Raw genomic sequence first — 15,782 nt, forward strand, 5'->3', positions numbered from 1 at the left:
CGGAAAGCTGACCACTGGGCCTGACAAAGAATACCCTTTCTCCATAGATACTTGAGACCTAAACCCTACAGAAAACATCAACACCACATTGGCCAACAAAGCTTATTGATTAAGAAAATATCAATAAACCTGCTCACTTTGGAATCTGCCCAGGACATAGTTCAAAGTACATGTTTACACGTACAAAATAAGAATTCTTCCTGGTAAATCCAAAGAAGCAACCATATATCTTTAAGGATTTACACCTGCAGCGTGCTATATTGATGACAAATGCCCTAAGTCATCACAGCTTAGAAACTTTGTTATCCCAGCAGCTACAGGAAGTACCAGGGATCACTTGGTGAGATTTACTGTACTACCCTGTTGTCAGAATGTTGACCATTGGACAATGGTCTCATACTTTGACCTGCTTAGCAAACCCTGGAACAGGTGGAAGAACATGTCAAACTAGACCAATACTGTCATCTAGTGGTAACATAATGTGTTTTCTCTAACTGTAAATGTGGGTATGCTTGCAAAACTGTGTGATTGGTTATCTGTGATTCCAGATAAGCAGTAACTTACACATAATTGGTCTGGCAGGGATCACATGTAGCTTTATAATCTCTATTATCTCGCTCATTTCCAAACATGCTAATTATCCCATCCTCAATTTAACTTTGCAACAGTGTGTCATTCAGGTTGGATAACCCTTTATTGTATTTGGCATGTAAACTGTAGTCAATATAGCCTAAGAGTCTACAGCCATTGTAGCAGCTCTGTAAAGGCTGTACTTAGATAAATGCTAACGTGCTGAAAATGATTTGTTAACACATTGATGTTAAGCAAGTGTTACGTTTACCTTGGTCACTATCTTAGTTTACCATGTTAGCATGCTTTGCTAACTACCACTAAAGACAGCTGATGTTTATGTCAGTTTTGCAGGTATTATGTTGATAAACCAAAGTATTTGACAAGTTGAAATTTTCACCTGATGGTAGCGCTGGATGAAAGGTGAAGTGGTCTGTACCACATTTCATGGCATATCCAATAGTTGTTGAGATATTTCACTAAAAACTACAAATTTCATCCTCATGGTGGTGCTAGAGAAGAAGTCAGCGCATCACCAAATTCTTTGCATATCTTAAACAAATTGTATACCAATTCTATTGGATAGAAGTAGAAGGGAAAACTTGCTGCTGTTGGAGCTAAAGAAAAAAAGCCAGGGGATCACCAAAATTTTTTAGATTCATCCTCTGGAAATCATAAATATATTTGAGATATTTTAATCTGGACCAACGTGTTAGACCGACCGACATTGCCATCCCAAGATTATTGATACAAGCATTAATTCAAACAAGGCAAAGAACATCGGTGCTCTGGTGGCCTTGGGGTTAATTATGACAGTGCAGGACATTAAATAGCAAACACTTAATTAGTACATCTAGAAATCCTAGTTACTTTAGTGTGTTCTGTCTTTCCAATTGCCACAAGTGCTTCAACTGAATGATCACCCACCAATGAAAACAGCTAATAATTACCATTTGATGCTGATGAACTTAGGCAAGAGGGAAAAACTGAAACATTCAAAGTTTTCTTCTAATTGAGTGAACATTTATTTGGCTGTTATTTACTATCAGCGTGCTTGAATTGAACCTCCTCCATCATCCACTTCCAGCTCACTGGATTACAACTAATTCACAGAGAGGCTATGTAGCCTTGGGTGGCATTGTTGTAGCCACACAATTTATTAGTTAATTGACAAGACACTGCCAGATTCTGCCGCTCATGAATATCAGTGTGGAATGAGAACCAGAACGTGAGCGTTCATTAGAGTGTTTCGGCTCTCTTGCTCTTTCTACATCTTCAGAACACACATAGAGTTCAAATGGGAACTCCCAAGCGCTTCCAGCTGGCAACACTTTGGGATAATGATGCTGGATTCCACACAAATGAAGGGACTAAATACCACCAGAGAGGCACCTGAACCCCCTCCTCAATGCACAGACATGCATACATGTATGTTAAAAAACACACATATTTCCAAGTAATCTTTTTTTTCCTCTGTGGGTTAATCACACATGCACTGCACACCAAGTGGGAAAGCTAATTTCCCACCGTCATCCTGGATGCTCACTGCTGTCAAATGTAAGCAGCTAACCCAAAAATAATCCTGCAGCAAGTCAACAGTATCCCCCCTCCACACACACACACACACACACACACACACACACACACACACACACACACACACACACACACACACACACACATACTGAGGTCGGCACACATCCTCCGAGTCTTCAGGACTGCAGATTGGGTTACTGCAGATTCCTAGCTGCGGCCTCAAGGTATCCTCATTTAAAAACTCTCTGCGGTTGAGTCATCAGTGTGAGCTGGGAAGAGACCACCTTCAGTGGTGTGATGTCAAAATGATGGATGGGACAATAATACTGGCAGAAGAGCTATTGATAGTTCTCTTTCCTTAATGTTGACATGTTGATACCGCACACCCCAAGCAATGGAAGTGTGTGTGTGTGTGTGTGTGTGTGTGTGTGTGTGTGTGTGTGACAAAGAGAGAGAGGACTCTGGGCCTACACACACACACACACACACACACACACACACACACACACACACACATTTCGCAAGGACATTCTGGTATTATACCCATTAATATGTCCTCCGTTCCCACTCAGGCCTTGAGTCTTTGAAGTGGAGTGGCAGCTGAGCCCTGAGCGAGTGAGTGTGTGAGAGGATGTATACAATAACGCCAACACGCCGTCCTGACTTAAGATGAGTCGGCAGAGGGAAAGTAAACAGGCGGGGTTCCCCAAGCGGCTGTCGTTAGAAACAGGGGGTGTGCTGAGAGAGGCTCAAGCTGTTTATTTTTACAAGGGACCTCAGTGTCGTTTGAAGTGCCCTCAGTGCTCTCTCTCTCTCTCTCTCTCTCTCTCTCTCTCTCTCTGTTCTTTCTTTTGACCTCCTTTTCCCATTTCCCCCCAAAAACCTGCCACAACCTCCCCCCCCCTAACCCCAACCCCTACAGTACAAACCACCCACCCATCCTCTCTGGGGTTCTTGCCAGCAGCAACTAATTATCAGTCAGTTGGGTTCCACCGTGCCCCTGTGTTTGGCCCACTTCTCTTTCCCGCTGACTGTAAAGGCATTTGGACTGTACCGTGTTTCAGTGCTGAACTGAAGGGTATCAGCAGGAGGCTGCAGAACGGGGAGGAGCAGCACCCTCACAGTGGGAGTCAGGTGTAGGGCTTTATGTAAGAGGCAAACATTAAGTGAGATCTTGACTTTTGAACTTGTTCATAACATATAGCAGTGCCACATACTAATAAGGTAATCCTTTATAAAGGATTCATAAGTAGTAACAATTGGCAGGGGTGGAAAGTACATTTACTCCAGTACTGTAGGCCTACTTAAGCCCAGTATTGAGGTACTCGTATTTCTAATTGATGGTATATACTTTATACTTCTACTCCACTACATCTCAGAGGCAAATGCTATATTTTTAACTGTACTACAATTATTTAACAGCTTTAGTTACAGTTATTTTGCAGATTCAGATTTGTAAAACAAAATGTAGTTAACAAATCAATTCTGATGTGTTATTATAGATAAAGCTTCCTGGCAGTATATACATTTGTTAAAATTACCTTTACCAGCTGCAACATTAAAGTGATGCTTATAGGTATATGCATTAATAATCATAATCCAATAACATAATATATATTATTCTGAAATGGACCATAATGAGTATTTTTACTTTTGGTAGATTTTGATACTAATATGTTGTACTTTTACTTTAGAAAGATTTTAGCAGTTTTATACAGTTAAACTGATAACATTAATGATGGCTGCATTCCATTTTTGTTTTAGCGATCTATTGTGTATGCTGGTTTACTTGCAGGGCTTACCTGAACAACTAAATGGTACAGGGCATCATTAATGTTATTACCAACGCCTGTGATTTTCTTGCTATGCCAAGTCTCAATGTCTGCATTGGCAAAGGTCTCTGGTCTTATACAGTATGTTACTTAGACATGGACTCTAGCCATGACGTTGCTTAATCTTCTCTTAATATGAGGACTTCTAATATTATGTGGACAGAAACGACAATATATTTGGGCCTAATGTAAAGAGTGCTAAACTGTGGATCTCTGATCAGAAACATAAAGGAGCTGTACACGTGCTAAGCCACAAGAGGGCGACCTTCCTCCACTGAATGGCAGGTAGGGTTTCCCCCTGGAAAAGGTAAGCATCTCTCCTTGCGCCCAACAGCAGGGGCGCCCAACCGCAGGGGTGCCAAAAAATGAAGCGAGGAAAAAGCCGGAGGCTGACATTTTCTCCAGGGTGTCCGCCGCAGGGAACCCAGCGCTGAGAGCCCCGGGCTTTGAACAGACACCACTGAGGCTTGTTTTGCAGACAGAAATCAGCAGACTGATCCAATTGCAACAACTCTAAAGGACCGAGGAGAGCTCCCCGCTTGAATCCCATCTGACAGCAAGTGAGTGTGTTGCCTGTAGTTAGTCTTTCTTTCTTTCAATCTGTCTTTATCGCAGTCTAATCTCTCACAGTTGTAATTGGAGAGATAATCTAACTAGATTAGAGCCTGGCTGGGGGGGGCTCCTTTATTTCACAGAAATATCAAAATTGGCAATGTATGGAAAAATGCTGAACATGGACTATACTGTCAATGTGTAAATAGACAGAGTGTGTATGTCTATGTCTATGAAACAGTGAAGGCTATAGCTGACAGCAGAATGTTTTAGTTTTTTTTTTAAATTATTTTTTAAACTGAACTAAAGATTTCTAGTATTTTGTTCAATTTCAAGAAACTCAGTTGGACCAAATTGTATAAAGCCTGCTGTGATCGTTCCAATTACTGGCCTACTTTCTCAAATGTCTGAGTTTAATTGAAAACATAGTAAAATAAATGATAAAAGTGGGTCTAAAGGAATTTGTTCAGTTGGAGAATAAAAATGAAGACCAGGGAGCACTGGAAAAATGCAATTAGAAAATAATGAAGATTCATTATAAAACTAATTTAGACTCCCGGGAAGCCGATGAAAAGGTTATTTTAGGGTCTGATTCATGTGAGAAAATCGTCAAGAAGGAATGGAGAATTTCAAATGAAGAATTGGTCTTAGACGAATAAGAGAATAAAGTAATAGGACAGGAGGCCAGAGGAGCAAAAGGAGTAATAACAATAAATACAGGCTGATGGCAGATACATGAGAAGTTTCATGAGAGAAGATGTGTCAAGTTTTCACAAGCAAGAAATTACCCAGGGTCTCGCGCTCGCTCATGTGCCGTTTATCCTATCTCGAGTTTGATTTAATTTAATTGATTTTAGCTTTATTCTAGTGAAGCTGGCATTGTGTTTAAACCCATTAATTGGCAGTGTCATTGTTCCTGTCCCATTGCTCACTGATACTGTTAATTATTGGCTGCAGGTGTGTTCTGATGTAGGCGTCACACACGCACACGCACGCGAATACACAATCAGGATTGGGGTTAATGCTTGTTATCTTAAATTGTCCGCGGGGTTAGAATACGTGTTTATACAGTCTTTGTTTTGAGATGAATTACTGGAATAAAGGCACCAAAGCGCAGCTCGGTCCCGGGCCGGGCCGGGCCGAGCCGGTCCGGGTCGGGCTGTTCCCCCCAGAGGATGGTACAGTAAATACAGGAGGAATGTTGATCAGCTTACAGCGGAGCCGGGAGGTGCTCGGGATTTGTTCGGCCGTGATGCTCGAATAATAACGGCCCGCCGGTAGGAAGGCTGCACCTGCAATAACACAGAGAGTATCAACACGCGGGATGTCGCCTGAATTAACGGCAATGATAAAGCGGATTGTGGCCGTCCTCGCGCCTCTAATGGACTGGTTTAAGAATGTAACATCTATACGCTTTTACAAAATGAGTAGTTTTGGTGCTCAGATGTGATTGGCTGAGACAACTTGAAAGTCGCAGGCAAAAGAATGCCTCAAACTAAAGTCCCCATTTGTGTTCTTTTACTGCTTTGTGTAGATATAGGCTGTGGCAATATCAGTATAATTCATTACTATTGACTACAATTAAAAACCTGTTGTAAACCAGTTTGGACCTCTCCAGTACGTTTTAACGCACACTGTGATGCTATATAAAATTGCAAACCCTCATCTAGACAAACAAATGACGCCGTTGTTCTTTAACCTAGAGGGGTATAAAGCCCTATGAATGTTGTTAATGAGTTAATATGCTGCTGTCATGGCCGAGGGCGCAGGGCCACATTTTCTGTGCCAAAACGAACCTCTCTCTACGCGCGCGCGCGCACACACACACACACACACACACACACACACCATCGACCCGCAACAGACCATCCTCATGATGCAACCACGAGCCAATAGCATAACATATTTTATTTGATGCTACTTTTATTATTAGGCCTACGTACTAATAAAACCATCAAAACGGCAACAATTTGCTGCCTTGACGCAGGCTTACACTAATAAATCCAACATGTGTTGGACTATTATTAGGATTAATAAATTATTACATTCGGCATCTGCCTCTTGTTTCTGTGGGCCCCGGAGCCCCGCTAGGCCTATTCTTTTTCAACAGGTTCAACGTTGTGTTCTCATTACGACCTCCATATGGCTGCCTGTGAACACAGCGAGCCATGGGGCATTTAGAGCAGGCAGCACAGTGAGAATCAGTCCGTAAAGCGGCGGAGGTATTTGTTGTAAAAGTGAGACCAGTTGTGTTGTTTGAGGAAAAAGAATCTTGAAGCAAGTGGTACTTTGGTCAAGTGTTTATGTTCGATTGCGCGTTATTTTGGCTTCACAAGTAAATTACACGCATCACCAAAGTGCAGGTAAAATGAAACTTGAGTTAACAAAACACAGAACACAGTGGAATATTTAGATCTCTCTCTCTCTCTCTCTCTCTCTCTCTCTCTCTCTCTCTCTCTCTCTCTCTCTCTCTCTCGCGTGCGCATACATGGTTGGGAAAATCTGGGTTTGATTTTAATGGGGAGTAGCCTACCCCGGGCTCGCTTTACAACCTATGGATGTACTGGACGGCTTTCAGTTAGTTTGAGCTTCGGGTGCGGATGCAGTGGTCCACCTCCTCTCGGTGTGCCCACACTTTTGACTATGTTGCACCCGCTTCTCTTGTCCTTTTAATATTTTAACGAGGCGAGTGTGAAAAACACGAGACACTTTTTGCGTTTGGAGGGAACAATTTCTGACGGAAGAGAACCTAAAGGCTAATTGGTGTGGATCTCAGGGGGATGTCCTTTTTAAATTCAAAGACAGCAACACTGACGACTTGACACCGGGGTGAGTTTATAATTTGCAGGTCGCTGTGTCTGTTTATTTCACATCCAGCGTGTTTTTGTGGAGAGCAGATTTCAATTTTACGCACCACTTATTCTCTTAGAAAAGAAGCGAGTGACTCACAGCGCTTGCTGTGACGGGCTGCCCATTACTACTATTTGTTTTAAATTAAGGTAATGACTGACATTACTTTATTAAAGGCTGAGCTCGTGTGATCGTAAGTAGGCGTTTGGGTCGCTGAATCAGCGCGGTGCGCTGGATCAGAGCGGCGGACACCATAGACAGGTGTCAGCCTCCTCGATTTGGAAAGATGCACCAACAAAAGCGAGAAAAACAGACCTCGCCGAGAATTTAATACGAGGTACAAGAGGTGGGCTATACGGAGCCAGGGAGCTTTAATAGCGACTTTGAATCAGAGCCAAGTTCGGATGCCAAAGCAAGCAGCGCGCTTCTCGGTTTCCGTCTTCCTCGACACTGCCCTTGGCCAAGTCTCCCAATAGCGTTTGTCACTTCTAATATTTTCCCTTTTCGCTTTAACGCCGAACATTTGTGTGGGAAAAAACCCCATGAATTTTTCAGTTTTTAAGATTCTTGTAGTGCAACATTAAATAGAAAAGTACAAGAACAATGTCCGGTAGCTTTAAGTTGTCTTCTCTGTAGTTCATTTAAGGATAAAGTGATGATGAGCTTGATTTGACATTGAAGCCCAGTGTGGTCAAGGTGTGATAGGAACAGCAGACTATTACAATTACAGCAGACTATAACATACTATACAACTGTTGCAATAATGATCTAAGCTCATCTACTCTCCGCTCACAAGCAGCAACAAGCCTGGAAGTGAAAGCAAGAGTCCCACACAGATTTCTTATCTTAACTGCTTCAATAGACTTAAAGTATGCCCCTATTGCATTCTGAAACAGTGTCAGCCACTTGACCTACTTCTCACCCTCACCCAAATGACTGGAATCAGTCCACGAAGAAGGCCTCTGAGTCCTCACTGTTCACTGAGGTCAGAGAGAGAATGTAGAACGTAAACCAGGGGAAATGTTCGAGTTGACTGCGAGTGAGGTGCATTGCCATCCCTGCCCTGTTTTTGCAAATTAGTCATCATTATTTAATTGCATCACACCCTGCTTCCATCAATAACAGAGTGAGGGAGGTAGAGCCAGGAGCAGCTGAGGGCACATGATGTGGAAGCTAATCCAAAGCAACATAGTGCAGATTTTATTCACGTGTGTGTGTGTGTGTGTGTGTGTGTGTGTGTGTGTGTGTGTGTGTGTGTGTGTGTGTGTGTGTGTGTGTGTGTGTTTTATGAACCCCAGATTATAGCGGATAGATTGAGATGCAGAAAGCTGCAGTAACATAATCGTTTTCTTCTGCTTTGGAAAGCAGGATTCCTCAGAACTCTTGAGCAAGGACAGTGACAGCACATCCAATATAAATGTCTCCTATGGCTTCAACAGTTTGACAGGGTTAAGTAATCTCTCTTTCTGTCAGTCCTTTTCTGTTTTTGCTCTTTGAGTCAATCTTTCATCATTTTGAATAAATGACCTAAGGCTGATTTAAAAAATGAGCTCTGCTCAACCATGACCCTGCTGGTGAAGCTGTCAGTGAGATCAGAATGATCACTTTTATACTACAGCTGTTTCTTTGGATCTACCACATCAGGTTCTGGAACCTGATTTCATCACAAATATAACACTCTTAAGTTTTCTGTGGAGTTTCACATGTAGAGGTTTTATATTATTTTCTTCCTGGATCATTTCCATCCCGATATGAATTTATATTTAGACCGGGAGATGGATGTGGTGATAAAGTACCCTCAATCACATATTCACACATTAATTGTCTTCACTTCAGAGGTGAGAATGTTGTCTTACTTCTTATATGGCCGTATGTTTTCTCTTTGAGTGACAAATTGGGTGTACCTGTCATTCGTCAGCATGACACCCATGATGTCTCGCACTGTGTGAAGAGGATCCAGGGGCCAAGATTCACACACTTCATCCTGCCACTCCCTGCACCCTGCTAGGCCTGCATGTGTCAGCCACACATTTCCTCCAGATGCAGAGGGGATATGTGTGTGTGAGGTCCACAGCCGATCTGTGCCCGAAATCAGTATTCTTATCTGCTTGTTCTGCTCATCTCGTCGACAGCTATTCAGCACAGAGGGCAAAGCAACACATTAAAATAGCAGGTTGCTGCCATGAAGTTGGACCAGCTCTTTGCTAGCATGCTAACCTGCTAACCTAACCATGCTAACGGAGCATCCTCCCAAGAAGAATGAGAGCAATCAGTCGTTAAAGCAAGTGCCACAAAATGGCAAATGTTTACGATTAAGTGACGGAGACCTCCAGCGGCTGTAGTAATTATCAGGTGAGCAAAGGAACAACTGAGGTGACGTTGTCACAGAGAGCCACAAAATGGTAAAGCTTTGGCTGTTGCTGTTGATTGTGGCTGCAGCCATGGCTATGCACTGCTATGATTATGACTGTGGAACATGGGTGTAACACTAACTACACGCTAGTGTGTGTGTGTGTGTGTGTGTGTGTGTGTGTGTGTGTGTGTGTGTGTGTGTGTGTGTGTGTGTGTGTGTGCGCGCAGTGAATTGACATGGTTGTGCTGGCTGAGCGTTGTTTTGAAGCTACTGCATTTCTGTGGTGTGTTTGATAACACATCTGTCATAGAGGCGTCATCTGATAGAGGCGCTGCGGGTTCAAACCCCGTGTGGGTTAATTATGCTTTCTCGGCTATTGTTAATAGGTACGGCGCAGTAAAGAGTAGTCACAGCACAGCTACCATTAACCATATATATAGCATCATAGATTAATTTACAAATGCAGCCATAGTCCGAGCAATAACCACATCCATCGGCCTGCCAATAGGTCCGTCACCTTAGAGAACGCCTGTGTGTCAACCTACAGGACATGGACAAATTACTTATTTGTTGTTTAATTTGGAGGACTTGTTGTGTTAACGTCAGTCAAGCCAACAGAGAGACATTAACAGTAGTTACTTTGGCCTTTTCACTGGGAGACCGCTGACCTATTACCTCTGGGCAAAGGTCACCCGGTTCGTGCTAACATTGCCGTTGAGGAAGAATGAGTGAGGGGGCTATAGGGAGGAGAGGAACAAGGGAAGAGGGGAAAGGGAGTTTTGCTGATGAGTCACAAGCTTTGGCATCATTCACAATGTGTCTTCCTGTGTGATTGAGGGCACATATTGGGAATAAGAACTAGTAGAGAGCATGTGTTTGTCCATCAACAACGTGTGTGTTTAAGTGTAATGTACGCAACCATGCGAGTATTCCAAGCACTTAATAAAATGATTTGTGGTTTATTTTCCCCCTGTGAGTTCAAAGCAGGTCTTTGCTTTTGGCTGTGGGGTAGAGGTTGCTCTTGTGCAATGGAAAAAAGAGACTGTTTTCCTGTCAGGGGGGCTTTTTGGGAAAACCGCTGCTCTGCCTACCGCAGCCAGCCTTCAAAGGGCTTTGAAGGAGTGCTCACCTCTCCTCTGCTTAAATCCTTCCATCCCTCTAAACGAGCTACTTCCGCTCATAACCAGGAACACCTCACCTGCCACCATCCAACCACACTGCTGCAAAGCTGCGGTCAGGGTTATGCTCAGGTCCATGGGAAATGTTCAATCAAGGAGTCCTCAGTCCACCCACCCACTCTCAAAACAGTACACTTTAACCTCTCAGCATTTGTTTTCCACGGCTTTATAATCTCTGTAACCCTGCTGCGTGGCCTTTATCCAGTGACAAACACTAAAAAGGAATCTGTGTCTCTGCCCGCCATCGCAAAGGCGGTGGGTGTCATCTCATTCTCAAGCTCATCTTGACGGCACATGTAGAGGAAATATTTCTTTGACATAGAAGGCTATACAGTACATGTTTGAACTCTTGTCCCTTCACTCCCAAGTCCAGGGAGTTCAACTTTTGCCTTCTCAGACCTTAGTAAATCAAATGGACTATTGGGTACTTATTGTTAAGTGCTTGCTACTATACTCTATAGTGTTATGTAAGTTTAACACTTTTTTGCATTAAAAACGTCAAAAAATAACACATTTGAAAATCTGATTTTTAAAATACCATTTGAAGTTCAATCACCTCATAGTTAAACTGTTTTTAATTTACTTAAGAAAAAATCTGCCATATACTCAGAATCACATTTACACTTTGTCTCTTTTTATTACCGAAAACAAAAAAGTAGTTTATTTTTGCTGCAGAAAACAAAAAACCTGTGTGAAAATGAAACAAAGAGCCCTTCTTATTCTAGATATCTGCCTGTCTTGTTTCTCACAAATTAACCCTGCTTAACCCTGAATCTGAGTCACAGTTGCCCAGAACTTTCTGCCTGCTCATGTCCTTTCTCACCCCTACATCTCCCATTTTCTCACCAAAAACACTGACCTGCACAGAACACTTCATTAACAGAAAAATACACAACTTGTCCTATCAGCATTTTCTCCTGCTTTTGTACTAAAGTGCATAAATACAGAGAGTGGTAGTTTAGCACAACTTCCTGTCTGAGAATCTGTGAGAGTTAGCCTGACCTCATATTCCACCTCGCGCCGCCTGTCTTCTCTCCTTCTGTTCGGTTCTGAATCAGGTTCTGTTGATTTAAAGAACCGCTGTCGGACTCAGGGCCAGCCGTGTGGGCTGGGCCACAGAAGCTGCTGCATTCCTTTGCTAGGCGTTCTGCTTCTCCCTGCAGTGTCTCTTTCTGCCAGACAGAGATTATTTCACTTATATGTTTTATGATGCCTTTTGGATCGTCCTGCTTTGGGATTAGCCTCACAAGCACCTGAGAGTCGAAGATGTATTATCAGATCATTATACAGATAGCAACTAGTGTTGTTGCAGCAGTTTGAGGTGATTGTGAACAGTTTTGAAGGTTGGAATAAAAGTAAAGCAAAACAAACCTATGGATATTTATCAGATTAAACCTTCACTCACACTGAACCTGAGCAGAAATAAGCAGACTTTAAAAAAGTGCCAGTGATCCCTCTGCTAATGACACTCTCAGCTGTGAGAGTTGACCCCCTCCTGCCCTCAGCCCTCCCTGCTCCTCCTCCCCTCCTCCTCAATCCCTAATGAATGCCAGCGAGGAACTCCAAGCACCCTACACCCACCCACACACACACATGCACGCTTACACAAACAGCAGGATTGTCGTCACCACTGCAGAGACAGCCATCATCAAGTGGAATTCAGGCCACTAATATTTGACCCCTGTTACCTGAGGCCTGTCAGTCATGTTGATTCAACTGGGCAGGTGTGTTTGTGTGTGTGTGTGTGTGTGTGTGTGTGTGTGTGTGTGTGTGTGTGTGTGTGTGTGTGTGTGTGTGTGTGTGTGTGTGTGTGTTATTCAATTAATCGATTAGACCATTAACAGAAAATGAATCCCCCAACCCTTTGATAATCTATTGTTGAAGTGATTGATTCAAGAAAAAATGACATTGACATTCTTGAGTAAAAGATTAAAAAGAAAATCAACTGATAAAACGACAAAATAATTCTGAATGTGATCTCTGAATAAGACACATATGAGCTGAAATGTTATTCAGGTGAACAGCCTCAACAACAACCCCATGCGTGCCGTCTGTGTACAGCGGGAGTTTTGACTTTGTCGCTGCTCTCACTGTTCTTTTCTATTCATACAATGCATCTTTCCATAATGATAATGAGAATGGAGGTGGTCCTGTTGTTAGCCTATTAACGAGTCCTCCATGGTTCTGGGCAGCCACTAATAACCCCACCAGGGATTACTGTACAGCAGGCTGGAGGGACAGCAGGGCACCAGTTTGGGCCTCAGCTTGCTGTCATCTGACAGAGGCGACCCAGTAGACCTCCATTCACTCCCTTACTGTTACTGGGGCCACCACGCCAACTCTCTAGAGCAGCGGGAAAGGCTCCCACTTGGGATACGAAGTGGCTCAGCTGTCCCTCTCCTATCCTCACCTCCCACGGTGCCCCCCCCCCACCCAAGCCAAATAAAGCCTCTCAGCGACTTCTGTTTTCCTAATCTGTGAACTCTGACAGAGGCGCCCACGCTTGAAAGAGAGACAACTCAACATGGGAAGATCTCCCAGTGACAGGGAGAAGCTGAAAAAACGTTACTAAACCACCCTGTCATCTTCCTGTTCCTGTCTTTCTCTCTCTCTGCCTGTCTTTCTGCCTCTATCTGTCGCTATCTCTACTCCTCACCTACCTTTAAAGGATGGGAAATTTAATCTAATTTCCCTTCCTTTTGCCCTCCATTATCTACCTTCTCTAATTGGGCTGTCGCTGTTTGATTAAAACCATTTAATACATTCCAATAGCCAAATTGCCTGAGTAGTCAGTGCAGTGAGGCACAACTTCTTATGATGCAGGGGGGCTTCCACTCTAAAAACACCATATTTTTTTAATCCATTCACATACTGTGCCTGTAATACTAATGGGCAAATTATTTAACACTGCGGTAGCTTAGCCACTGGGGATTGTAGCACGTCGGCTCAAGTACATTCTCCTTGCCATTTATCCACAGAGGAATGTTGCAGTAATGTATTGCGGTGTATTGTCATTGCACTCCCAGCAGCCATTCACTTGGAAATGGCTTCTACAGGAACAGTATGTCTTTTAACATATTATACGATGGCAGGTTTGTGTGCTACTTTAAAGGCACAATCTGTGATCTGAATGTAGACACAAGGATACCAAAATCAAAAATCAGATGGAGGCTGATATCACTCCTAGATTTTCTTTTAATACATAGATTAATGCTAAATTTATGAGAGGAATAGTTTGACATTTGGCTTAATCGCTTTCATGCTGAGAGTTAGATAAGAAGATCGATGCCACTCTCATGTCTGTACGCTAAACATGAAGCTAAAACCAGCAGCACTTCAGTGTGGTATTCATTGTCTTCTTCAGAAAGACGGAGACATGGGCCTGCAGCTGTTGCTACTTCAACCACATTCAATAGAAGACAATGTCTGCCCCCACTGAGGGGAAATTGTGGTTTGTTAAACACACTGTCAATGCTAAAAAGCAAAGAATTTTCTTGCTGAAACAGATTCTTAGTATTTTAAAGGTCAGCCAGCTACACCACTGCGCTGACATCCTGGCAAAGCTTACAGATCCAGAAAGATTTAGTGGAAATGGCTCACATTTAACATTTTTTTATAACAATATAGACTACGATTTTAATAAAGACCAGCTTTTTTTGCCAGAGCAATGTTGCTGGAGTGTCTCAGAGAAGCGTTAACACTTTCTGCGAGGCTAGCATCTATTTCAGATGGCGTACAGAGTGGAATTAAACAGCCTTGTCACTGTTCTCTCTCTGTTTAGCCTACACGCTCATCTGCCAGACGCGCCTGACAGCACCAGACCCTGGAAGAATCTCCCAGCAGGCCGGCAGCACGCGGACCGCACCATATTTAGTCATCCAAAGTCCAGACACAGACCAATGCAGACCTCCACCTTAATCTGTCTCCGCACTCTGTTTCTCTCTCCATCTCTCCCTCTCTCATTTTTTATGCCCTTCCCTCAACTCCCTCCCTCCATCTCTGTCACTTTCCCTCTCTCTCCTACTGCTTCCATTCATATCTGTCCTCACTCGCCCTCCCTCGAGTCACTTCTGCTTTATAACTGTCGTGCCGCTCACTGTTCCTCTCCCCCTTGTGTGTCCCTCTTTCCCTTCTCATCTGCTGAAACTCTTCTTTCCGTGAGCCTGTTTGTCCTCTTCTTCAGTCTATTAAGTCTGTCAAGTATTTTCTTGCCTGTTTTTGTTTTACTTTTCCAACTTCCTCTCACTCCCTCAACAACATGCACATCAAATACTTCCCTCTGTCCATCTTTTTCCTTTTTCCCTCACCTGTCATAATTTCTAATTTCCTGCTCTCCTGCTCCTCTCCTCCTGATGCTAATGAGTTGCTAATTCTATCAGCCGTCTCTCCATGCCCTCCCCAGTGGGTGTCGGGCCTGCCAGCTTTACCACGGCCAGCCTTTTGATGGAGTGCCTTGGCTGATGAACTCCCGCCTGCGTGCCCACTTTAACCTCCTCGTCCTTAGACACATGTCATTGATCAATGTCCTTATCTGTCCTGGCAAGACCCACTCTTAATCCAGTCATTTATGAGCAAGCCCGTTCCCTGCAATCCATTTTTCATATGTTCAATATTGTAATAGCAGGGGATTTTTATTTAGAATGTTATACTCAGTAGGTCTTCAAATTCTTTCGGAGAGGCAACTTTAGAGCTCGGTGTGATGGGAATTATACACTTATCTCTTTATCCCAAGTATAGTTCAAAATGAAGTAGAAAAGAAGCCAGAAAAGACATTTTAAATAACTTGCCTACTAGTTTCTGAGATTGACATAAGAAGCAGTTGTACCTCCACTTTGTGGCATTTTCTTCCTCACTGTCTTTTCTGCTTGGTATAATTCCTTCACACTATTTTCCTTAACACCGAATCTGTGC

The 15,782-nt window shown here is 43.2% G+C and overlaps 1 protein-coding gene across 2 annotated transcripts in view; it reads left to right on the forward strand.

Annotated features, from left to right (window-relative positions):
• The first annotated feature begins 6,971 nt into the window (after positions 1-6,971).
• The window catches only part of ntn2 (netrin 2), a 42,177-nt gene continuing 33,366 nt past the window's right edge, over positions 6,972-15,782 (forward strand). Inside the window, exons 1-2 of one of the 2 annotated variants that reach the window (XM_078279294.1) lie at positions 6,972-7,319; positions 9,473-9,692. The gene's annotated coding sequence lies outside the window, so the exon portion shown is untranslated. The remainder of the gene's footprint in view (positions 7,320-9,472; positions 9,693-15,782) is intronic. The other variant, XM_078279293.1, reaches the window with a different exon arrangement.

Source organism: Sander vitreus, chromosome 21 (genome assembly GCF_031162955.1).
Source record: "Sander vitreus isolate 19-12246 chromosome 21, sanVit1, whole genome shotgun sequence".
Classification (NCBI taxonomy): Eukaryota; Metazoa; Chordata; class Actinopteri; order Perciformes; family Percidae; genus Sander; species Sander vitreus.